The sequence below is a fragment of the Branchiostoma belcheri genome, unplaced genomic scaffold, assembly GCF_001625305.1.
Source record: "Branchiostoma belcheri isolate BF01 breed outbred unplaced genomic scaffold, Haploidv18h27 scaffold179, whole genome shotgun sequence".
In the NCBI taxonomy this organism is placed as follows: domain Eukaryota; kingdom Metazoa; phylum Chordata; class Leptocardii; order Amphioxiformes; family Branchiostomatidae; genus Branchiostoma; species Branchiostoma belcheri.
Genome location: NW_017803257.1, coordinates 204,276 through 232,011, shown reverse-complemented (window position 1 = coordinate 232,011; position 27,736 = coordinate 204,276). Strand labels below are relative to the sequence as shown.

Genomic DNA, 27,736 nt, shown 5'->3' with positions numbered 1-27,736 from the left:
GTGACTAGATATGGTGACAAACCACTCAAGTTATATCAACTTATTTTATGCCACCACCAACTCAGAGAACAAATACAGGACAGGACAATACTAATTTCACTCGGGGAAACTGAAGAAAGTCGTGTTAAGTGTCTTTCCCAAGGGCACAAGATCGGTGGCATGTCAGTGACCTCTTGGATCCGAGTCGAACACTCTGCCGTTACGCCATACGACCCCACACTTAGGTACAAATCGATACATACGATCTCGTCTTCCACACAAAATTACGTTTCTGTTGGTTGCTTAATAGCTTGCCATTTAGGCCTGGCTGCAATAAAAGTAGAGTAGTCGGCAAACAAATCATCATTATCATCATGCCTCCGGATTATACTAATCCGGTGATGTGTACTTGATAAAGTTACTCCAGTAAGTCCTATATATCTCTCATAGCGGGCACTAATGCAGTCCCTGCGAGACCAGTGTCTCTCTCTAGCATGGACATAAGTGTAGTATAAGGACGTCCCACTCTACGTCTCCCAGTAGGAAGCCACTGTACTAGTCTACCAGCTGGTTCGTTACTACCAATAATACGGGTTAATCAATAACAATAAATAGCTCTTGGTATGAATTGAGCCGAGACCGGCGGGCGCCTTGTGTTATTTTTTAGACGGTTACCGCGAAGGTACATGCAGTAGGGGAATAACCTATAATGGCCCAATTGAGCCGAGACCCATGGACGTCATGTGTTTTTTTTTTCCAACATGTAATCACCAGACGTGGTGACGGCACACTCAAGTTTTTTTTCAACTTATAATTATATTAATGCCGCCATCAACACAGGGGACAAATACATGACAGGACAATACTCATTTTCACCTGAGAGAAGTGAGGAAAGTCATATAAAGTGCCTTTCCCAAGGGCACAAGATCGGTGGCATGTCAGGACTCGAACCCGGGACCTCTAGGTTCCGAGCCGCGCACTCTGCCACTACACCACACGACCCCTATTTTTAGCCCATAACGTGTAGGTACAGTAGTAGGGGAATAACCTATGTTGGCCCACCATTGTTTACAGCGTCATTATAAAAGCATCTGTCCATCCAGGGAACAATATTTGTGGGTTAAACTCGAACCAGGAAACGCAGAGCTTGGAGCGGGTCACTTCTGTGCGCCTTATAATATATAACTCACAACAACACCTGCAGACGGCATTTACAGGTGTTCGCAGGTGTGCAGCACACGTAAGTTTTTTTTCTGCCCAGTCTTTGAATTCTAACCATGTTGAAAATGCTGCAATTTCTTATGTTTATAAGTCTGTTTTTGTCCCATAGTCTACAATTTTGTGAGACACACGCTTTCTAACGTTTAGTATGTTTACATGTAATTGTTTTGCACTTATTTGCTGTGTGCAATGTATTGGGCTGAGAGGCGAAAGGGCCAAGCTAAACTCCAGGCAAATATTTTGATCGCTGGAAGAGAGTATCAAATTGGCAAGACATAGTCATTGGCAGGGCAGTATACATTTGACACACCGATTCCGGTACAAACAGAAAGCCTGCTAAAAACGTCTGAAAACACTTTAAAAATAAGCCGAAGCCTAAAACTCTGTTTGGAGAGCACCTTTTCTATGTACCCGTAATTTATTTACACTTATCTGCGTTGATTTTCTCGCTTCAGAGCGATGTCTACTTCCTCATCGGGCAGCATAAGGCTGTTCCTTCGGGGCAGGTCGCCTCACGGCCCGACGAAAACCGCCTGGACGACCCGGTGCGACCATTTGGGGCCACGGAGGGACTTAACCGGGCGGACCCGGAGCAGGCGACGCAAACCTAGACACAAGACTAGCCGGCCAACATCGGCGGCGACAAGAGACATCGGCAATGCACCGCCGGCGACAACAACAGAGGCTAAGGTTAGTAGATTTCGTCTTTTGAAGTGTTCTGATGATGTACATGGATTTTTTCGACGCTAGCTATAGCCTCTTGTGCAGGCTCCGGGCAGGTGCGTTAAAACCTCTAAAAAACGCAGTATCAAAACTCCCACCCGTCCTTTATTTCTTGGCTATACTTTGTGCCCTTAGGAAAGACACATTACGGCTTTCCTCCTCCACCCAAGTGTAGAATGCGCACATGACTTAAGTTGGGAGGAGAAAAGCAGTAGAATAGACCCATTCGGATCGGTGTATTCCATGCCTTAGACACATTGGTCAACAACACATTGCTCCTAAGGCCTTCAACAAACTTTTATCACTGAAGTTTTATTGCCAATTCATACCCGGGGGGCTAATTGCAGATTACAAACATAAAAGGACAATGAAACGTAGTATAAAATAACTAAAATCTACATGATAAAAGGTAGTTGTCTAGAGCTATAGCTATGTCTAAAACTATGTCTAAGGGGTTTGACTTCTCTTTTTTAGACCATGGAAGATGTAATGTCCCACCTTTTCTAAAATCAGTGGGTTTTGGGAAGTTACAAGAAGAATAGTTTTTTCTTGGTCCGTAAGTTTAGTAAAATTGGGATAAATTGTAGAAGTTTGAATAGTTAACTCATTTCGAGCGTTGCTATGAAAGGAACAATTTGAGATAAAGTGTATTTCGTCTTCCACAGCCTTTGCATTACAATATATATTTATCTTGAAAGTAATCATGATCATTATCCAATCAGTGTCACTAATCATAATTTCCATCCGCAGGTTTCTATGCCGAGCAGGCAAGCCGAGAGGTCGTTCATGTGGGGAGACTTGACAGTACGGGAGGAGCATCAGGAAAACCAAGTAGGGAATGTTCTTGTTGTGTTAACGTTGTTTGGGTGTGTTTGTGTCTGTATGTATGTATGCTTGTATTTGAAGGTATTTTTATGTGGTAGAGTGGTGAGGAGAGGGTTAGGTACCACTAATTAAACCTTTGGGTCAGGTCGCAAAAGGATAGAAAGGGGGAACTTTAGATACGTCACGGAAGCTGGGAGCCAACAGGAAGTTAGCAAGGAAGACCAAGTAGGGACTGTTCTTGTTTTTTCTTCGTATTTGTGTGTTTCTTGTTTTCTTAGGTATTTTAATGTTGTAGAGCCGAGGGAAGATGGGTTGGGTTCCGCAGATTGACCTTAAGGACAGGTTAGAAGGAAGCTGGAAGGAAGTGCTGATCAGAAAAGGTACGGTTAGAAAAAAAAAGGAAGTTATGTTAAATCCCAGAATCTGGCAAAGAGCCAGCAGGGCGATTGATGCTGCTCCAGTAGGAAATGACAAGACAGAAAAAGTTTTACATAACTCTATGATAAATATGTAACAATGCAATTTTGATTGAAATGTTCTTGTTGCGTTGATTGGATGTGTTTGTCTCTTTGTCTGCTTTCTTGTCTTTGTAAGTATTTCAATGTGGTATAGTGTTGAGGAGAGGGTTGGCTACCGCTGATTGACCTTTAGGTCAAGTTGGAAGGCAGTAATTTTAAAGCAAATCATATGGTGGCAAGGCAGTATCCATTGGCCAGAGGAGCATCGTTTAGCCACTGTACAAACTCCTCTGACTTCCCACCGAAAGAGATCTGCTTGGAGATATACATGTATATAGAAGGAAGGTTAGAATAAGGTGGGTTAGAGAAAAGGCAGTAGTGACCGCAGAAGGTTGGAAAGGGGAAGTTGGAGACAAGTTCCGGAAGCTGTGAGCCAACAGGAAGTTGGCAAGGTGACAGCAATGGGAACATGCACAGAGAGATAGACAGAGAACGTTGCAATAAATAAACCAAGAAGTTGTCAAAACTCTGAATATGTGACAATAGATTGTTACCATACAACGTGTCACAATACTTAACGATCATTCTATGCCTTAGACGGACGGAACACCAGACTTCAGCAGTGAAAGTGAAGACGAAGACATTGCAAACGAAGACATCCCCAGAGACTCCACACCACCTCCGGACATCACAGACGATCAGTAAGTCATTATGTTTACCGAAGGAAAATATATTGTTTTTACTCAGTTTCTGCTTCTGTTCCAAACACTAATCTCTGACCTGGCCAATGACATAGTTTGTTGACGTCTGTCCCCATGGTGACTGGTGTTGGGTTACAACATGTTGCAATTTTATGGTCTGCTCTACTCCTGTCACCGTATATTCGTAGTACATGTATGTGATTGTGTTTGAGTAAGAATTTACAGAGCAGACCACGTCCGAAGGTAATAAAACATTACGCATTTGCTTTGCAAATGTTACTTCTCTAGTTTAAACATTTGTTTTGCTAGTCCCAACATAACCACAAAGTACATGAAAAAGAAGTGTAACCGTTAAGTCTGAGGGCGTAGCCAAAAAAATACAACACGAGAAAGGGTACCAATGTCGCAAAATACAGCCGTTAACACTGAGAATACATCTGTTTTTGCTTTTTGCTTTATGCCAAGCATTACAAGCTCGAAAATCTGTCTGTATCTGTATAGCCGGTATAACCGCCGTTCGGCATAACACACCAGCTTCGTAACACACCAGCAAAATGGCAATATTATAGTAATAAATCCAGACCTTGACCCGAACGCAAACATTTAATGTTTGTTACCTATTCAATCCCTGATAAGAGATTACAAACAGCATGAGCACAAAGAATATTGTCAATGGTCGTTAATTGCTCAACTGTTAAGAGATTACAATATATAAGAACAATGTCAATATTTGCTCACTCTACCCAGGCCTGTTCGACTGTGCGTTGCTGTGGAAGAAAAGATGGAACAGTCCCATTATGTTGAAACCAAGCAGACTGTGTCAGTGGAGTCAAAAGTGGAAAAGGTACTAGGTCCTATTTTTTCATTGCTCTGCTTTAATTTGCCCACCTTAAGCATTTATCTTACGGACTTAGATAAAAAAAGTTTGTTCTGAAGCAATTTATTCTGTTCGGTGACCACTTTTGACTTTTTGGTGACCCCTTACATAATTTTTCCCATCGACGCAAAGATTATTGACAATGCTGTCCATAGCGACCACCTGTCCATATAGACCAGATTTTATCGTTCCCTGAGTGGTCTTTTGGGGAAGTTTTGACTGTATGCTGTTTTTCTTATCACAGGTCCGACTCGAAAGGCTACGGATGCATAACTCTCTCCTTGGTTGCCCACTGAAAAGACAGCCGAGTTGTGACTCCCTGTTCGGCGGGAAGCAGGTGAAGCCCGGCGCCGTGTGGAGGCCGTACGGCCCGCCGCTGTACGGGTACGGCTCCTCCCTGAACCCGCCACCCAGGAAGCGACCGGACACGCTGATCATCCTTGCCGCCATATTCTACTGCCTGGCCGTCCTGACAGCGGTGGTGTTCGCTGTACTCTTCAAGACCAACGTCATACCAGGTGAGCGACGTAGCTATAGCACCTGTTAAGGACCTACCTAAGACCTGGGTCCCTACCTCTCTTCAACAAAGGTTGGAGCTGGGTTGGGGACTAGTTTTTCTTATCTTGCATCTCATTGCCTGCGTCCCAGATGCATGTAGATTTAAGTATCTAGAACGTTACTTCATAGTTAAGTGATCGGGCCTTGGTTCATTTTTTAGCTTGAAAAATGATTTGTCTCAAAACACTGAAACTGTTTTGATCAGGCCAGTAGGTTCTATGTTTTTTTTTCTCTAACCTTCCTCAATCATGTTTAATTTCTTATGTCTTGCCGATGTTTCGACAGTTTACATGACTCCGGAGCCGTTGCCTGTGTGGATGCAGCAGTTTTCCCCGGAGATGCAGAGGTGGTACCAGTTGGCGCTCCAGGCCGCCGGAGGGGACACATCAGCGATACTGCCGCCTGGATACGTGCCCGAACCGACCGTGCCACCGCTTGTGGAAGAGTGTGAGTTCCTTTGTACCGTAGCCCACACGTACAAGTTTGTACACTGCGCGAAACCCCTGCTTTAGCTGCACGACACACCCATCCTTCTGCGATAATTTTAGTCACTTCTAAGCCAACATACAACATCAGCAAATCTGTAACAGTTCGGCTTTAACCAAAAGGTTAAACTTAAAGACTAGCGTAGCCAAAGATATACTGTTAACTTTTTAAAGAGTTTACCTTACTTCTTTCAAGTTTGCAGAAACAAGTCACTTCCTGACTTAAGTCACGGTGACTTCAACTGCACCAGCATCGCCTACTATAACATCCACGTCAACATGTGCATCGCCAAGTGTGACGTGGGCTACCAGACCGATGACGCGGGCCTGCTGTTCTGCAACCGCGGCCGATGGGCGCCGATCGCGCCCGAAGTCGTGTCGACACTCGTCGGCGTCGGTCGGGCTGCCGACACGATGCCGAACACCGACCCTGGGTGGTTCGAGCCCCTCGGCATCTCCGACCGAATCTACGCGGACGCCGCGCATGGCATTTTGGTGAAGATTAACGCTCCTCACCTTCCTATCGTTGAGACGTATTTAGACATCATCTCAGAGGACAACATCATCGACTTCGACATGATGCGGCAGTTGTTGGAATGGATCGGTCCAATTCTTGAAGACATCGTGGCCCATCTAGACTTCCTGCAGCTTCTGTCCCGCCTAGGTAGGGTGAATTAGGCCTTTATTTTATCCAGAACCGTCCTATCTAGTTCTATGCCTGAATGGGTTAGGAGTAGATTTGTCCCAGACAAAGTTCTGGATACGCGTGGACTATCCAGAAACATGATTCTAGATAAAGTTCTGGATGCACCCCCCACCCTCAAGAGGCTTAAGACTCCTGACACAATGAAGTAATTTAGTTATAGCAGAAATTGTTTTGTAAATACAGAATGTCATCCACACTATCAAGTCTACTTGTCATTATATACATCTCTATCGTGTAATCTGTAACTGTCTGCTTGCAGAGACGTTTGGGGCGACCAAGCATCCGGAGTGCAGACTTGTGGACTGTGGGGGAAAGTACGAGGTAATCTGTCTTATTCTTTTATATAATTAATTCACTAACAAATGAACTTCCTTGGCTAGTACAAGGAAGCGAAGCAAGACTAACAAATCTCTCTTTTTTATCAGAATTTAGCTTATGGCAAGCTCAGCAGCAACTCAACGACCTACCTGTCAGAAGCCCGAGTGGTCTGTGAGCGAGGCTACCTGCCCCGGCACCCTGTACTGACGTGTAACGCTACAGGACACTGGGACAAACCTGCACAGTGCGACCCAGGTAGGGTGTTTGTCTGTTTTTGATGTACATTATTACTTTTAGGCCCGTAAATATTAAAGGACCATTTTCTCCTTTGACATATCAAAGATAACAACTTTCAAGTCTGCTTTTCAATTTGGACCTTTTGTCTCATTGTTGTCTGTGTGTACTGGACAAAACATAACATACATGTGTTGGTCATCACACAGTAACCTGCAGCCCACCTGAGGACCCCCCGCACGGCTCGTACCTGTGCCAGGGTCACGTGTTCTCGGACCCATGTGACGTCATCTGTGACGTAGGGTACCAACCGGAAACGGACCACGCCCTGGGCTGCAGCTGGACCGGAAACTGGACCGCCTTCCGCAGAGGGAACACGACAGAGATGGAAAATGCTGTGTCAGCAGGTGGGAGATTATGGACATGCCATTTTCTAGGTCGGATCATTTTGGAAGGATATTCTATTTACCATTTATATGGTGCTAAAATACATTCCAATCGACCTTTTATCTTTTTGCCAGACGTTATCATCCCACAAATACTGGCTTGCGTCATCGCAGACTGCGGAAACATTTCGGTAAGTTTGTACATTTCAACCATCAAATACATGCTGTATTTTCTGCATAAGTTTGATATTCAATCAGATGCTGGAACACAAGAATAGCATAGATCTTCCATTCAGAATATGCTTGTTGGTTATTGAGTGGGCCGACTACGTCTGCTGGGAGATAAGCATGGGCCATCAATGTACTTCAGTTGGCCAGACTAAGATTGCATGCAATTCCTCTATGCAGATCCCGGCACACGGTGACGTCACCTGTACAGGTACCACGTACGGCGAGACGTGTCATCTCACCTGCCAGGACGGCTACGAACGGCTCGGCCAAGACAACTTCACCTGCCTGTCTTACCAACTTTGGAGTGGGGAACCGGAGTGCATCCCAGGTACTACTATTTATCGTGCTGACAGAGATGATATACTGATATAGCAATACATACATACTATCCTGCATACATAAATACATAGTATACATACACAGTAACATGTGAATGCTCCTACTAAGGAACATTGTCTTCTTAGCTCCTTTCTTATATTATAATAGACTGCGTAATTTCAAAGTACGCGTAGAATATAATTAAGATGCACAGCATTTGATTCACTTTAAAAATATTGATAATGTATTTATATATCTTTTACCAGTGAGTTGCGGCTCCCCTCCTGAGTTCCCTAACACCGCCCTACAGTGCGCCAGAGGACACACCTACGGGAACACCTGCGGAGTCACCTGTGCGGACGGGTACGAAGGAACGAACCACCAGAGCGTAGCTTGTCATAGCAGTGGCAACTGGAGCCTACAGGAGGGAGGTAAAAATTTCTACTGCTTTTCCAGACCTTTTGAATTCTTGCCCAACAACCGTTCGCAGAATCAAACGTGGAGCTCATGCAATCACGACACACACAGGACTTAAATTAATTTTTAATTGTAGAACTGGCAATATTTCTAACGTTCTTTCTTATTGAACTGTAGCGCTCCAGCCAGTTGTTGGGGGACCAGATCTGTTCTGTCAGAAGAAGGACTGCGGCAACCTTATTGTACGTACTCTGAAGCGTATCAAAACTGATACATTAAACTGTAATATATATTTTTAGCATGTAGTCTTCTTGAAGTATTGAATTCTGCAGCAATTTTCGTCGTCACTCAAAACAACAACAAAAAAAGAATTTTTCTTTACCACCCAGAGCCCTGCCGACGGCAGCCTGACGTGCAGCGGTACCAGGTACCAGGACTCCTGCCGCCTTACCTGTGAGCCCGGCTACAAAGTCGGCAATGAGCAGGACCTTCATCTCCACAGTCTACACAGCTTCACGTGCATGGCAACTGGACAGTGGAATGACAAGCCCAGGTGAACAATTTTCGATTTTTCGTACAGCAGTCTTAGAACTTTAAGTTGTATTGAAATTGACCCTATGTCCCGTAAAAAGCGGGACATAGGGTCACAAACGGCCCTATTTTGGACATCGTTAAGATTATAGACCAGGAATCCCGGAAGTCACATAGAAAGATTAAGGAAGCGGTCCATATCCAGTTGGAACGTGCCGGGATGAATCGCAACGAAGGTTGGGAGCTGCCCAAGTCCTACCTACCCCTACTCCGCAAGGAGGCGGGGGAGGTCAGAAGATCCACACAAGTCTCGACCTAGTCTCGTGTTCTCGCGAGACTAGGTCACTCCTTGAGAAAGGTGTACAGTCGACACCGAAAATTTGGAGGTACGTAATTTACCTTACAAAAATACAGTCACTGATTGAAGAATTTCTACTAACTAAGTTGTATTGATTTTATTCTCTCAAGTAGGCATTAAATGGGATTTGTGATTAGACTTAGATAGAACGGTAACATTTCTATGGACATCTATTCCGGTGTTTTGAATGCCATATATTATTTCAAAACGACTACATGTCGATCTAGATGCGTCCCATCTGACTACTGCCGGCTCGGCCTGCACGACTGCGATCCTGAGCACGGGATCTGCGACCTGACGGGCCACCAGACCTTCAGCTGCCGCTGCCGGGTCGGGACGGTCGGGGACGGGAGACGCTGTGAACGGACCGCCTGCCCGCCTTTCCCGGTCAGTAAGATTCTTTCCCAATCTCTCCATTCCCTCTCCTCTTGATGAAGACAAGGGGAGGGCTTAGCATAAGCTAAATAAGCTTTTTACCCCTTCTGCACCTGTTTTATCTATTATTAGTGTAATATGTATAATTTTTATTGCTGTTGTGCAAATAAACAACCATTTCAAAGGAATAGGGGTTTCCAGGGCAAAACATGTTTCAGAGAGTATAAGAAATCTTTAATCTGTAGGTGAAAAGAATCCTGTATAATCGTCTGTACTTCCAGATTTAAGTGTTGAAACTATCGTGCGTTTTGAATGGCAGGTAGCCTTCTTGGATCTATGGAGGGACTCAGTCTACCAACAACTTGAAAGTGATGTTATACATATGTGTAATGTATAACATCACTTTCAAGTACACCAATTATGGTGCTGTTCAATTCACACAGGTCGCTGAACCGGAGAACGGTTACTTTGGGTGTTCTATCCCGGCATCCCCTGCAGCTGACTTCTGCCAATCACCTGACAGCACGACGGCGGAGTACGAGGTCGTCTGTCTGCTCCACTGTAACCCTGGTTATGACAGGCTGGTCTATGCCGAGTACTCATGTGGACACGACGGGAACTGGACCATTCCATTCGACATAAATACCAACGGGACCATACCGTGCTTAGGTAAGTACAAACTTATTCACTGTATGTAGTTTTCGACGTTGCACTTTGGCAAGTCGATCTAATTTTGAAATTAGAACAGCTAGCAAATTCCAAAACGTGATAAATATACAGCAAACAAAAGTTCAGGAATTTATTCTTCGGTACCAACTCATTGATTGTAATTCCCGTTTTTAATATGGTATATATTTCAGCTGTCAAATGCCCGAACATATCCAGTCCCCTACATGGTGCAATGACCTGCGACAGTGGCAACTATTTCCGGTATCCCGAGGTCTGTAACTTTACCTGTGACCGAGGCTACGAGCTGACGACTCCCGCAAGCAGGGAGAGACGCTGTCAGACTGATGCAACCTGGTCTGGAAACGACGCCGTGTGCATCGGTAAGTGTAACATTGTTTTTTGACGCTGACCAAACTATTACATAAATGTGCTGTCTTTAGCTATTGTTAGAGGGTAGATCTAGATGATGCAAGCATCAATACAAGAAGTGATAGGGAGTTAAATGGATCTATTATGGTTAACATCATTGTTCTCTGCTGTTAGGTGTAAAATGTCCGGATCTGTCTGGACCACCGAACGGAAGAATGACCTGTAATACCAGCTCTCTTCGCTACCCGGACTCCACCTGTACCTTTTCCTGTAACCATGGCTATGAACTGGCTACCGAAAGGGAGAGACACTGTCAGGCTGACGCAACATGGTCTGGCCATAATGCAAGATGTATCGGTAAGTGTGATTTGATCTTGTTTTTTTTTAAAGTAAAAATTGTTGATGTTAACATTCAAAAGCAATGTAAAGTAAGTAAATAAGTAAAGCCACTTGATAATGCTTCAATATTACGTTTATATCATATCTCGTAGATGATTAAAACGATTACAATTTGCCAGTTAGGCATCATCATCGTCAATGTCACTGTTGAAACATAAGTAATAGTAATAGCCATAATTATCTTTTTTGGAACACAACACCACTGGAACTGAAACATTCAAATTGCCACTCCAGGCGTGCGATGCCTGACCCTGTTTGCACCGGCTAACGGAAGGATGACGTGTAATCGCGGCTCTACCTTCCGCCATCCCGAAACCTGCACCTTCAGCTGTAACCATGGTTACCACCTACTGGGGTCGTCTCAGGTAGTCTGCGGGTCGGACGGACAGTGGACAGGCACGATCCCTACCTGCGCAGGTACGTGTCTTCCTTTTTTTTTTTTATCTATGTCAGCTCTCACTCAGCATTAGCAGCAGGACTGCCTAGACAGAACGCTGTCAGAGTTTTGCGCTAAGGAAAGATTTAACTTCACGTTTGAATCTTTGTCTGTCCCTGATCTTAGCGATCTCCCTTGGAAGACTGTTCCAAAGTTTAACAGTTGTTGGTAAAAAGGTTCTCATATGATTGTTGGTGTGGGAGACAGGGACCACCAGAGTATTTTCATGATGGGATTTTGACTGGCGTGTCACCCGCCGCACCTCTTTGTGTTTAGGAACAAGGTCATTTAACAGGGTTGGTGCCTTTCTGTGGTTGAGAGAGAACAACAAAGGAACTTTAGCCTAGTGCATGTTTTGTTTCATGTGTTTATTATATAGAGGAAAATACATGTAGAATGTAAGAGTATACTTGAGTACTACATTTCTTTTACTCTACCATTCATTTCATTTTTCACTTCCTAACTCACTTACTCGTAATGCATGCTATCTTCTCTTTGACATAACAGCTAAAAGTAAGCTAGCATTTCAGGAGGCCTATAATACACAGATTAGCTGAAATTTTGACAGATGCCTGTTCTTCATCTATATTCTCTAGCTTGCGACAGCGCAGCTGACATCATCTTTTCGATCGACGTTTCCGGCAGCGTTTCGGACCCTTCCGATAGAGCAACGGTCATGGCCTTTATTAGAGATGTAATAGACTCCGTCACAATAGGGGGAAGTTACGCGAGAGTTGGGCTGATCAAATTTGAATATAGCATGGCCGAGACGTACATTTCTCTCACCGGCAGTAAGCCTACTTTGGTATCTATGATCAGCACCATGTTTGACAGTCATGGCAGCCGAGTTCCCTCTGTCGCGGGTTTGTCCGTTATGCGTAACGAATTCTCCACTTCCGGACGACCGACAGCGAGGAAGATCGGGATCGTCCTTACTGACGGTAAAGACAGTTCAAGTAGCGCCGTCATATCGGACTCTGAAACACTGAGAAACGATGGCACCATAGTGTTTTGCGTTGGCATTGCAAATGCCCTGAGGCAAACCCTTGACAACATGGCTAGCAGGCCCGTTAACCAGCACGTGTTTGAGGCATCGTTTTCGAACCTGCTGACCATCGTAGACACAATCCGTCCCAAGGTTTGGTGTTGAAGGTGCATTGATTTTGGAAAGAAAGGTGTTACTAATATCAAAACAACCTTTTCGCTAAAACAATTCTACTGTAGCATCATGCCCAATGTGCCCACCAAATGTGGTGTGACCAGCTTGCAGTTCATGTTGTGGCTGTAGTAATTAGAGTAGTTCGTACAAAATCTGGTGACACCGGAATGACCAACATAACACTGATCAATACAATGCCCACTGAATGTTTACACTCGCGACATTCATGTTATTAAACCAGACTTACATCAACCATGTCTCTTGGTCTGATTGCAATGCACTTTATCACATTATGTGTCATCATTACTATGCTCATCGATGATAATACCAATCCATCATTATGATCATTGCCGCTCACGTCTGTCGACGATGCGGGTCTCCACTGCTTTCCTATCTCTCAATTTGTCAGTCATAGATACCCTGTACAAATCCCTGGATTCTAACGCTACTGTAATATATTCATAGATGTATAGCGTAGCCCTAATATAACGCATGTTATTCCACTTAAGATTGTAGTCCACTTGCATGTAAAATGTAGTTGGTGTGGATTTGACACAATAGCACATCACGATGCATCGCAATACGACGTGAGTGGCTAGATGTCTGATTATCTGAACCATCCTCTCCCCGAAACAGTTTGTCCCAGCGGGTACACATACCGTCAGACTAACCGACTGTGCTACAAGGCGTACGACCTGAAGAGGGACTACCGCGGTGCTAGGGCAATCTGTACTTAGGACGGCGGAACCCTCGCCATGCCCCGCGATGCCGCCACCAACACCTTCCTCATCAACCTGAAGAATACCGTCGATAGCGGCGCTTACTTCTGGTTCGGACTGACGGACATCCGCCAGGAAGGACGTTGGGTGTGGGAGGATGGAGGTTCTCTTGGAGGTTTCAGTCCGTGGGCGTGGGAATCAGGACAACCTGACAATTGGGATAACGAGGACTGTGGGGAGTATCATCCCGCAAATCACCGCTTCAGGAACAAATGGAACGATAGGTCATGTTCCACCAGAAGGAAGTTCATTTGTCAAGAGGGGCAAACTTAGCACCATGGCCTTCAAACTATGGCTTCAAACATTTTCCATCTTTCATGATTTAAGTTGCAGTACTGTGTGCGTTTGTGAAGAGCGTGGCTTTGTGCCCAGAGCATTTACCAAACTATAACATGACTACAGCAGCCCCGTCAACGAACTCAGCCTCATTCTATAATCTGCAAACATTGTAAATGCACTTGGTGTTAAAGGGACTGAGCATAGATTTTTAGAACGCTTATCAGAACTAAGTTCTATTTGTTACGAAAGTTGGTGTCAATGTCAGAAGATGTCATGACTTTGTAAGCTATACGCGTGTATCTTGTTTGAACTGCACTGCATCTTCTATCATTATCATCATTATCATCATATCCGATATCATTCCAGCTACCTTATTCCTTATTCATTTCAGCCATACATACCTTATACAAATACGATAAACTACATATTGATAGTCTACATATGAGTCCCATAAAAGGGCAATCGTTTATGTATATCTATGTTGTTGACAGAACCGTTACCATGTGACGTGAAAAACCTAGTCTGAACCTTCCTTTCCTGATATAGCTTGTCCCAGCGGGTACACATACCATCAGGCTAGCGGACTGTGCTACAAGGCCTTCGACCAGTGGAGTAACTACAACAACGCCAGAGCAACCTGCATATCTGACGGCGGAACCCTCGCCATGCCCCGCAAAGCCGCCATCGACACCTTCCTCATCGACCTGAAGAATGCCGTTGATGAAAACGCTGCATTTTTCTTCGGACTGACTTTCATCCGCCATGAAAGAAGATGGGTGTGGGAGGACGGTGCTGCTCTTGGAGGGTTCCGTCCGTGGGGTATAAATCAACCCAACGATTATCTTGGTAACCAGGACTGTGGGGAGTATATTTCCGCGAATTGGGGGGAAGCTGTCGCCAGGAACATGTGGAACGATATTTCGTGTTCCTACAATAGGAAGTTTATTTGTCAGGTTCCACCAACTTAACAACATGGCCTTTAAACTATGACTTCAAACTTGGTCATTCTTTCAGTATTATGCTGAAAATTGTATTATCTCCGAGCACTGGATCTTTTATTGAGAGTTTATAAGTTCTGATTCACGACATTAGGAATCATACAACTTATACACTTGCAATGCTGTTGAAGAGCAAAACTGGTGCTCTTTATCTGTGTTATAAAAGTTTGCCGGATGAGTGTGAAGCAACAGGCAGTGTTGTCTGTTTTCTGGTTAGGAGGACGTGTGTTAAGCAAAAACTCAAAATATATGCATGGATACGACATGAATACAGTAGTTTTGCTATTTTTGCGTGGAGTGATGTTATCTAATTGTACGTAGTTATTTGTATTCGTGTTGTGGTTGCAGAACTACAATAAATTTAACTTTCACAGGAACGATTTTTTGTATCCTTCTTTAAGACACCCTAACTGGGGTTGGGGTTGGGGAGTTGGGGTGGCTACATCACTCTACTCCCAGCACCAAGATCTTTCTACTGCGCATGCTCATTAATCACGAAGCTGGCACTTCCAAAAAATTACCTCAAACTGTAAAGCTCCGCTGCTGTTGTGCGCACTAGACTACCAATTCTCGAACTTGAACTTCCTCTTTGCAACCATCCAAAGCTTCCCTAGTAATGAAGTTGACATACAAACACACATACATAAACAGCACAATGCAGTACCGTGTGAGAATTCCAGGTGAATCATTTTCGAACTTGAGCTCTTTCCACTACCTCTACTCACCTACCGGTAGCATGTGGATAGATCTAGCTTATGATATTTGGTACCAATTCACCATTATTGGTGGAAGTGTTTTCATTTTACAATGTTTTTTTTTTACTTTCATAGCTCGTCCCAGCGGGTACACATACCATCAGACTAACCGGCTGTGCTACAAGGCGTACGACCTGGAGAGAGACTACTACGGTGCTAGGGCAATCTGTTCTTCTGACGGCGGAACCCTCGCCATGCCCCGCGATGCCGTCACCAACACCTTACTCATCAACCTGAAGAATGCCGTCGACAACAGCGCTTTCTTCCGGTTCGGACTGACTCTCAACCGCCAGGAAGGAAGTTGGGTGTGGGGGGATGGTGCTGCTCTTGGGGGTTTCAGTTCGTGGGGTCCAAGAGAACCCAACGACCATAGGGGGAACGAAGACTGTGCAGAGTATGTTTCCGCCGATTACAAGCACGCTGGCGCTAGGAACAAATGGAACGATATTTCGTGTTCCTTCCACTCCTCTAGGAAGTTTGCCTTCATTTGTCAAGTCACGCCAACTTAAGGAGTTTTTCCTAAAAAAAAAACGCGTCACATCCATTCCTTTTTTCAAAGCCATGCAAAGTTCGAATGCCGTATGCTGCTACTAGTCTCCACCAGACGTAGGTTGAATAAAAAGTAGAAAAAGTAAAAGAATGTAGCTGGCCAGGGGAGTTGGCCGGCCATAGAAGTTCCCAGTTCTATGAAGGCGAACTGGGTTCTCTGTGGCCGTCTAACACCAGCTACACGCCAGCTACATTCTTTTAAGGCCGATTTTTACTTTTTCTCACAAAACCTGAGAGGCAATATGATAATTCGGTATCTGTAAGAAAATGTAAAAAAAAATGCCCTCAACGACGCCTGTATCCGAGGCTAGATCGTTAAGCCCAGAGTTCAGTGTTGCAGTTTTCCGTTGCTGTTGACTCAGCAGACTGTATCAAAGGAGCGCCAGTTAATAACTCCTCTCCCACAAGACTTCGGTCAACATTCATTTCATAAACTCCACACCATCAGTCATGTGATAAAGGACTTAAGTTCCTGTTATTTGTGTTGTATTGCGAAATTTTGTAGCCATAATGTTGTCGGAGACTAGCCTCCACCAGACTACTACGCTGGCTGAAATATTGTAAATAGAGAAAATTTTGCCACCAGAGAGTTCGTTTGTCTACCCAGGAAAAATGTGACCGTCATCTCGGCTTCACGCCCCTGGTAATATATTCACCCTATTTCTGCCGAATTCTGCGACCCATAAGGCATAACGTCTTAAGAATGCCTGCTGGAAGCCTATAATCTCCTTGGTGGAAGCACCGAGGGATCTCGGTCGTTTTCTGAATGTTCACCGGATAAAACAACCGAGATGCGAATATCACCAGGGATGCCTTAGTTTGTTTGGTTTAGACATTGTTCATTCATTACATACCCAAATCATCCTGCTAGTTGTTTTTTTTATTGTGAGGTCATAAGTGCCAGACAATATGTTACACGATACAGGTTACATGATTGAATCCTAACAAAATCAATTACAGCTTAGTTTGGAGTCTGGAGTGAAAAATATGCCCCCTGGACGGGCACGTTATTGCAATATGCCACCAGCCTGTGTATCATTAACCCGAGTACAAATATGATGTAAAACCAGTAATGAGCGCTCTCCCGACACCTTGGCATTTCCTGCTGTTGACGAACACCGAACAGGTGGGTCTACCTTTTCCTCTCAGCATCAATTCTCTTCCATGCCGTAAAACACAGACTAGCGAGAAGCTTAGCTATCGACATTTCACTTTGATTCGCCCACTTCTGTGCTGTAAAAATGTAGTTTAAGTTTTGTAATCTCTCCTTGCTTTAAATCTACTGTATAAGTCTTATGACCACCAATTGCTGTACATCTATAGTCGTAAATCGTATAACTAGGTATTGTTGTAAATTCGCATTTTAAGTTAGTAGCGTATCAATTTCGATATAATGTATTGTTTATGGGATTTTGTGAATAAAGATAAAATGTAAAAAAAATCTAATCTCTAGATCTATTGTGATATCATACTACTAGATTTCACTAACGTTGTTTAACCCTCGATTGAGAGAGAGAGAGAGAGTTTAAGTAATTTGATCTGTCCAATACTCGTCTTCATCTCATTTGAATATATGGACTAATAGATCAATAGCGTTTGAATGAACAGCTTTGTGAGGTATGTGGGTCTTGTTGTGGCACAGAAATTTTATAGAAAACAAATAAGGTTATAGAAGCACGAACAGGTTCCTAGTCTTGCTAAATCAGTCAGTATTTTATATCTTTGAGTACAGAAGAACCGAAACACTTATTTTTTTTTTTATTTCTTCCAAAATGTAATCACCAGACGTGGTGACGACGGACTCAAGTTTCTTCAACTTATATTAATGCCGCCACCAACACAGGGAACAAATACATGACAGGACAATACACCTGAGCTAAGTGAGGAAAGTCGTTTAAAGTGCCTTTCCAAAACACTCTATCTACGATATACTCCTCTATACAGAGGAAATCTGCACAATAAAGCAGTATTAACTCACCCAGCCAGGTAAGGTAACCCAACACCTGAGCTGCACAAACAGGCTTTGTCCGCCCGGCTTTAACAAACAGCGCTATTGACACACGGCCCGGATGTGTACGTGAGGGGCCGTTTGTCAGTAGTGGTGGGTACCTGGGACTCACTGGGCTAAAAATAAGGCCGGAAAAGTTTGAGGCCCCATGCTAAGAAGCTTCTGTATCTGTATATCATTGTGAGTGTTCTATACTTGTACCATGTGTAGCCCGTATAACCTCCCCTCGGCGTAACACACCAGCTTCTGTATCTGTATAGCCGGTATAAACGCCCTTCGGCGTAACACACCAGCTTCTGTATCTGTATATAGCCGGTATAACTGCCCTTCTGCGTAACACACAAACTTCTGCATCTGTATAGCCGGTATAACAACCCTTAGGCGTAACACACAAGCTTTTGCATCTGAGTGTATAGCCGGTATAACCGCACTTCGGCGTAACACACCAGCTTCTGTATCTGTATAGCCGGTATAACCGCCCTTCGGCGTAACACATCAGCTTCTGTATCTGTATAGCCGGTATAACCGCCCTTCTGCGTAACACACAAAGTTCTGCATCTGTAGCTGGTATAACAACCCTTCGGCGTAACACACAAACTTTTGCATCTGAGTGTATAGCCGGTATAAACGCCCTTCGGCGTAACACACCAGCTTCTGTATCTGTATATAGCCGGTATAACTGCCCTTCTGCGTAACACACAAACTTCTGCATCTGTATAGCCGGTATAACAACCCTTCGGCGTAACACACACGCTTTTGCATCTGTATATATAGCCGGTATAACTGCCCTTCGGCGTAACACACCAGCTTCTGTATCTGTATAGCCGGTATAACCGCCCTTCAGCGTAACACACCAGCTTCGGCACCGCAGCAGTCGTTAGTATTACGAGGAAAGACCTGTTTGAGGCCCCATGCTAACAAGACTTGTCCCACCTAACTTTTGCATGTCCAACCCCAGGTGCATAACGCCTCTCCTGTACTTGGCACTCCCATCAGCTGTTCTGAAGATGAACGTGAAATTGACCTTCCCTGTTGTTCTGTTTCTCCTGCTCTGCCTGAACACCTTCCTTCCGGCAAAGAGCGGTGAGTAAAGAAAAATGACTGATGATGATGTTCTTCAGTGCAAAGTTATGCCTGATGCTCAGAAGATACAAATTAACGGTGCACACCCTAATTATCCGCGACTGGGGATATCAATGATGACCCCGGATGACCGCGACTATCAATAATCATGCATAATTTGTTCTAATTTGATTATGGCGGACCATATCTTTAGATCAGGTGCATTCCGAATAATTTCCTTAAAATTTCATCCCAACTTCGATTTTTTTTCAACAGCAAAAGTTAATTTGAACCTCTTTAGTCTATTTCCATTGTCAAGTAGACTTCAAGTTTATTTATTTCACCAGGGCATACCTCAGATCAGTTGATCTGATTTTCAGGTATCCCTGGGCACACATTAAAAATTACATACACAAATTCAATGCAACAATATACAACAAATATTACAAACATTTACATATTATACAAAACAATCACAGTATACAATATAGGCACATTTCGTCTGCGGTCATCTACAGTCCGTTTTTAAAAGCTGACGTTGCTATCAGTTGCCGCTGGTCAGCAGCAAGACAGTTCCACAGGACAGGTCCTTGGTACTGCAGGCTGCCCTTGAAAGATTCCACATGTGCTTTGGGAGTGTCCAGCATGTGAGGGTCGAAGCTGTAGAGCTGTTTCGTAGCAGTGCGAGTACGAACTCTCAGCACTGGGGGTGACAGCCATTTGAACATATGTGTCATGTAGGCAGGTGCCTTGTGGCGAACTGCCTTGTGTACAGTTACTAATGTGTTCAGTTTCACCCTTTCAGCCAGGGGTACCATACCAGCCTCTGCAAGCAGGGTTTCTGTAGGTACACGATCTTTGAGTGATCGCCCAGTAATAATCCTGGCTGCCCGATTTAACAGTCTAGTCAATTGTTGTGATCTTACTTTGTTACAATGAAAAAGTGACAGTAACCATGTAGTATCACAATAATCCAGGTGAGTATATAACAAGGTTCGACACATGACTAGCAGGATCTCCTTAGTAACATAAGGTTTAGCCCGGCTTAAGGCATTAAGGCCAGCAAGGAGCTTCTTAACAATTCTTTCTGTATGTGCTGACCAGTTTAGAGAGGAGTCCATGGTGACACCTAGGTAAGTATACACATTGACCTGCTCAAATGAGTTAGACCCATCAGTTACAGTGACAGTGTTTCCTGCGTGACGCAGTTTCTGAGGTAATCCAAATACCATGGATTTAGTTTGTCAGGGTGAAGTGATAATCTATTTACAATAAACCAGTTAGCTACCAGTTTCATATCCTCTGACACAGTTTCCTCACATTCCTTTGACAGCCTAGCCGAAGTAATAAAGCACAGTGTCGTCGGCGTACATATGGATTTTACACTTACGCACAACTTGTGGTAGATCGTTCACATATAAGCTGAATAACAAAGGACCTAAAACACTCCCTTGCGGGACACCACAAGTGACACGTTTTCGCGTAGACTGCTGGTTCTGAATGTCTACGTGCTGGAAACGGTCTGTGAGGTATGACCTGAACCAGTTTGTCGCGCCGTTGTCGAAACCCATCTTCTGAAGTTTTCCAAGGAGGATTTGGTGGTTGACCGTGTCAAACGCTTTCCTTAGGTCAAGGAACAGCGCGACAGTTACCTTCTTGTTGTTTTGAGCTGACTGGATGTCCTCCACCACCTTTTGCACTGCTGTACCTGTGCTGTGGTGTTTTCGGAAACCACTTTGGTGGGCCGTGAGCTGGCCAGTACTATTCACAAAGTGGGAGACCTGGTTGTGAACCATCTTCTCCATCACTTTGGAGGCCACATTTTAGGACCGAGACAGGACGGTAGTTGGAAACGCTGTCTCTGTTTCCTGATTTGTATATGGGCGATATTTTAGCCAGTTTCCAGTCATCGGGAACTTCCCCTGATGCTATAGACAGGTTAAAGATGTGCGCTAACGGTTTGACAATAATGGGCGCAGAGTCCTTAAGAAGCCTAGACGGAATCTTGTCAACACCTGTGGCTTTCTTTGGCTTAAGCCTAAGAAGCTCGTTTAGGACCTCTGTTTCTTCAACTGGCCGTAGACGGAAAGTTGAGGTTGACTCAGGTACATGACGGAGGGGGTCCTCCTCGGACACTGGAATATCCCTTGCCAAGTCTGCTGCACATGACGAGAAGTAGTCGTTAAACTCTTCAGCCATTTCGGCAGGTTCAGATGTACAACTCTCGTCAGATCGTCGAATTTTCTGGACTTGACATTTACTTTTTGTTTTTCCTGTGAAACTGTTGATTATTTTCCACATAAGACTGGGATCTTCTGCAGCGTCGGTGATGGCACTTTCAAAATGAGTTTTCTTTGCCTTCTTGATCATTGATGTAGTTTGATTCCTGAGAGACCGGTAGCATTCCCAGTCCTTCATGTCCTTTGTCTTTATAGCTTTGCGCCTTGCTGCATCGCGTTGGCCCATGAGGTTCTTTACTCTGTCCGTCAGCCATGGCGCAGGACGGCCTTTCTCTTTCACTTGTTTCCTGGTGATCGGTGCATGTGCTTCAGCTACACTTAAGAAAATGTCCTTGAAGGCTGACCATGCTTCCGAGACCTGTGTACAATCTAGCACCGTTTCCCAGCGGACCGCTTTCAAACTGTCAATGAATGACTGTTGACTGTAGTTTTTGTAGTTTCTGTATTCACGTGATCGAACACCACCGACCTCTACCCCGGCTTTGGCACATGTCATGATGAGATTGTGGTCGGAGGAACCCCAGGCCACACTCAGACTCGACCTGTGCCGATCCGGATTAGAGACAAATATGTTGTCGATGCACGTGGCGGAGACCTCTGTTATACGTGTAGGTTGCGATATGAGGGGGACCAGTTGATACAGCCTCATAAGGAATTCCAGGGATGTTGATGAATGTGTTGATTTATTCAAGTCCACATTGAAATCCCCCATGATCATAACATCGGCATTTTCTTTTTCAGCTGTTACACTGAGATCATGCACGAATGATTCAGCTGCATTTTTCCAAGAACATCCAGAGCTGGGAGGGCGGTAAATGCACGCCAGCAGTGTCTTTCGTGCCTTCTCAGGTTTAACCTCTACACAGCACACCTCCAGGTCGACATGTTCCAGGTCTGGACGACGCTCTGAGGGAATGGTCCGTTTAACATAGACACCTGTCCCTCCCCCGTGTCTGTCTCTGTCTCTCCTGTGTAAGGTATATCCACTGACTTCCAGTATAGAGCTGGGGATATTTTCTGACAGTCTTGTTTCATTAAGTCCTAACACATGTACCCTTGATCCCCCCAGAAGTAAGTGCTGTATTTCCTCGAGATGTCGCGTGAGAGAAACCACATTGTAAAACGCGTAGACCACTCCCTTTTTCCAGGTGTGCAGTTCCCCTGTATCAGGGCCAGGGTTTCTCTCCACATCACCACATATGGCAAGTGTGCAATTCAGGGGACAGTTTTTGAGTCCGTAGTTTTGCCCTCTATACATTTTGTTTCCAGTTGTTTGGATTGGACAAGAAGGCCATATCTGTTTGCGTGTCGTGATCACTTCGTCCGCAATTGAGTGTCTAGATCTTATGGCATTTCCATCATTGCATACAAGTAATATCAACAAAACCCAAACTGACCATCTGTTTACACTACTACTTGACATGATATTGTAATGTACAGACATGTTCCTAACCTGGTAGTATGCACTATTATAAATAGAGCCCTCTAGATAAACCTTGACACTTGTCAGTTGCGCCTATGGATTGACTGTCTAATATACACATTACACATATAAATACAGAACAATTTTTAACACTCTTTACAGAAATTACACTTAAGCTTAAGTTACAATATTGCTTAGATAGGAGTGGTCAGAGGTAGGGAAGTGCCGCCCTCCCCATCCCTCGAGTATTGTGGATGGGTTTTTTATTTCCAAGTCCTAAGAAACCTCTAGATTAAAAACTTCGCTCAAAATTTTAACTTACAAATATTCAGAACAATATTAGGAGCAAACAACAAGCAGAAATTAACATGAATGGTTTATATGAGTAAAATATTTGACAGATTTAAAATCTAACCAACTCACTGATAAAAAGATATGGCTGACCCTCTTCCTGACCTCTGACCTCTTGTAGTGTTAGTGTTAGGCTTTATCTTGAAAAAAACAAGATATTCGAAAATTCCATATTGACGATCCAAGCTGGCTGAAAGTTTAAATATACATGGCGTCATTTTATGATGCCACACGCAATAAACCACATGAATGGCGTCATAATGACGTCATATTAGGCCATATTGATGTAAAAATTGTTGATATGATTTATCATTACTAGTACACAGTACTAAAAAAAATTGGCGGTCATACGACATACCGTTCTCGAGTTCTGCGGGGGAGGCCGAATGAGCCCCCCTCACACACACACACACACACACACACACACACATTTCTGACCTAGTATATTGAACTTGAGGATATGGCAGTAGTGGCGCAAGACCGAAACCTTTGGAGACAAAAAGTCAGACAAGGAGTCGACCTATGCAACAAGGTTGCGGGAGGATCTAAGGTCTAAGGTAAGGTAATATTGAACTTGAGGTTAACTTTGGTACGTGTTTACATTTCAGTGGAGTGTCCGGCTCTTACCAACCCCCAGAACGGTTTAGTGGTCTGTTCTAGTCGTGGTTACCTACAGGAGAACGACAGTTGCACCTTCAGCTGTAACCCTGGTTACCACCTGCAGGTCGAGTGCGGGTCGGACGGACAGTGGGCAGGCACCGTCCCTACCTGTGCAGGTACGTGTCTTCCTTTTTTGAGAGAGAGAACAACAAAGGAACTGTAGCCTAGGGCATGATTTCACCATTCATTCACCTGGTCTGTGCATATAGGCAGGTAGGCAGGTATTTAGCTTTGACAGTCGGTCTAGGTTTGAATTTGAAACAGCCAGCAAATTAAGTGAATGTGCTGAGCTCGCAAGCAACCTAAAGTCTTCGACGCGGAAACATTATTGCAATTCTTATTACACATCTGGTTTGTATTTCAGGCGTGAAATGTCCGAACATATCCAGTCCCCTACACGGTAGAATGATCTGCGACAGTGGCTACCATTTCCGGTACCCTGAGGTCTGCAACTTCAACTGCGACTGGGGCTACGAGCTCACGACTCCCGCAAGCAGCAGCGAGAGACGCTGTCAGACTGATGCAACCTGGTCAGGAAACGACGCAGTTTGTATCGGTATGTATTACGTCGTGAAGGTTTTAGATAAACTAACAAAAACTATACTTGTTATGGAACAAGCAGTACTGACTATTTCTACAGTTTTGCAGAGTAGCTGCTTGCTGGTCAAAATTTCCACTCGTCTACGATATGATGATGTTTCTTCATCATTGTTGACGGGGGCCAACAAAACACAAACATTTCTAGTGGTTAACAACGCATTCCCAACTCTAGGTGTGCAATGCCCGGACCCCAGGCCAACCAATGGATTAACGACCTGTGACAGAGGTTCCACCTTCCGCTACCCCGAGACTTGCAGCTTCGCCTGTAACAGCGGCTACCGGCTGTCCGGCAGCACCAGGCGAACATGCCAGGCGAATCGCAGGTGGTCCGGGAGCTCTACCACATGTACCGGTAATCACATAGGGTGGCATTGTTCATACATGTATTTAGTTTTGTTAGATCTTAAGTTTTAGATGATCACACGAAAGTCCCTGTAATTTTTGTTGAATCAATTAACCATCTATAACAGCTACTCTGCACCCTCATATGATTACTGAGTGAAGTAGCGTACAGTCAAGTAGTCTAAGTGCTGAAGAAGATGAAGAAAACTACTTATAGCATTTTCCACGTGATTATTTTGCACACGTCTCACATGATTGTTTTGCACACGTCTTTCAGCGTCAGCCATGTTGGTAGTTTAGTCACGTGAGTGCAAATTTGCTCCTCTCACCTGGAAGTAATATGGTGCCACACTGAAAAAAATTGCTTATATCAATGGCATGAGTAAAATATCCGATACACGTAAGAGAAATATGTATCCTAAAAGGAAAGTCTAATGTACAGCTTAATAAATTTCTGCCCCAGTGCGAGTATATTGAAAGTTTGATTAACTGTGGTACGCGCTTATATTTCAGTGGAGTGTCCGGCTCTTGCCAGCCCCCAGAACGGCAGGGTGACCTGTACTGACCGACTGGAGAACGACAGGTGCACCTTCAGTTGTAACCATGGTTACCACCTGCTGGGGTCATCTCAGGTCGTGTGCGGGTCGGACGGACAGTGGAGCGGCACGGTCCCTATCTGCGCAGGTACGTGTCTCCTTTTTTTGACAGAGAGAGAACGACAAAGGAACTGTAGCCTAGGGCATGATTTCACCATTCATCCATTCATTCACTCGTGTTTTGTTTCATGTGTTTGTAATATAGAGGAAAATACATGTAGAATATAAGAACTTTATTGACACAACAAAAGTACAGCGACTTTCGTAAGGTCTAAAACATGTAGATATACAGACAAATATACATGGGTACAACGAAAATATACTACGCACACAACAATAGGTGGGTCAACTAATACTACATGTTCTAAGGTCTAAACATTCTTTGATATATTTACCTATTTGTACACAGTAAGGGTTATCGCCTTCTAGGATGAACTTAAATTTATCTATAGCATGAACTGTAACAAATTCTGTTGAGCAGGCGGAGAGAAGGTTGAACAGCTTTGTGCGTTTATCGTTATATAGTGTACAATTCAAAATAAAATGTTCGTTTTCAATATCATTGGGACAGAACGGACAAAACCTCTGGTCGCGAAGAATTTTTTATATCTTCCTAATTCTATATTCAATTTATGGCTAGAAATTCTCATCTTTGTAATTGATCTACGAACTTCAAAATTGTGAAAGGTAATTTAATTTCTTGTCTGTATCTCTTCTTTAACATCGAATAGACAGAAAGTTTTAAATTGTTTTCAATAGAAGTATGGTATTCTTGAATGTAAATATCCTGTAAACGACGTCGTAATTGATCTGTAAACATATCAACGTGATACAACCTAGGGTTTGTCCATACATATCCAAAACCGTTATAATTAAGAATGTCGTGTATATGATTTACCCAGTCAGAATCAGCGGAATGTAAAATATTGTATATGAGTATACTTGTAGGTCATCATGCTTTTCTTTTACTCTACCATTCATTTCATTATTCACTTCTTAACTCACTAGTATTGCATGCTATCTTCTCTTTGACATAAACTAAAAGTAAGGTAGTATTCCAGGAGGCCTATAACACATAGATTAGATGAATTTTCTTCTACACATATATCATTAACATCCATCCACAGCTTCTTTTATTGCCTCATATAAAGTACAATATTGTGTGTGTGTGTGTGTGTGTGTGTGTGTGTGTGTGTGTGTGTGTGTGTTAAAGCATTTGCCGTGAAAGCACATCGCTGATCATCTGAACCATACTCTTCCCCGAAACAGCTTGTCCCAGCGGGTACACATACCATCAACATAGCCGATCGTGCTACAAGGCCTTCAACCAGGAGAGTGACTACAACGGTGCTAAGGCAACCTGTTCTTCTTACGGCGGAACCCTCGCCATGCCCCGCGATGCCGCCACCAACACCTTCCTCATCAACCTGAAGAATGCCGTTGATCTAAACACTGCCTTTTACTTCGGACTGACCCTCCTCCGCCAGGAGGGACGATGGGTGTGGGAAGACGGTACTGCTCTTGGAGTTTTCCATCCGTGGGGTCCAAGAGAACCCAGCGACACCGGAGGTAATCAGGACTGTGTGGAGTATGTTTCCGCGACTTGGTATGAAGCTGCCCTCAGGAACACGTGGAATGATATTTCGTGTTACTACAATAATAGGAAATTTATTTGTCAGGTTCCACCAACCTAACAACATTGCCTTTAAACTATGGCGTCAAACTTTTACCTTCTATCAGTACCGTGATTTTAAGTTGTAGTGTAATATGCCTTTTGAAAATTGTATCGTCTTGTCCTGGGCCCCTTCTGAGCACTGGACCTTTTGAGGTTTTCTAACTTCTGATTAATAACATAATGAGACATACAACTTATACCCTTGCATTGCTGTTAAAGAGCAATGCTGGTGTTCTTTATCTGTTTTATCAACGTTTGCCGCATGAGTGAAGCAATAGGCCTCGGTAGCATTGAGATTTACTATTATTATGCTGTGACTCTGTTATAGTTGTCTTTTAATATAGTTCGTGTTATACTATCTATCCCCCTTGTTGTTTATTCTCCACCATACATTGCACAAATATTAGCTGTTGAGCAATAAAGTTGATGATTGATGATTGTTTCCCTTTTTAGTGTGTCGTATTGTATATTCTGTCCATAGTCACCCGTCCATTTAGTTTTCAGTTATATATGAATTTTACTGAATTAAGTAAAGTTTTAAGCGACGTGCCCATTCTACATGAAAGGGACACGTCCATTAATTGCGAGTAGACTATACCAATATCAGTACAGGGGTGTTTAGTCGAAAATAGTTTTACTAAACTTAACTGTCACTCGACTTCTATATCATCTCTCTCTCTCTCTCT

General features: G+C 43.9%; 1 pseudogene; it reads left to right on the top strand.

Annotated features, from left to right (window-relative positions):
* Window positions 1-1,659: 1,659 nt before the first annotated feature.
* On the top strand, window positions 1,660-27,460 carry LOC109467228 (annotated as a pseudogene).
* Window positions 27,461-27,736: the final 276 nt, after the last annotated feature.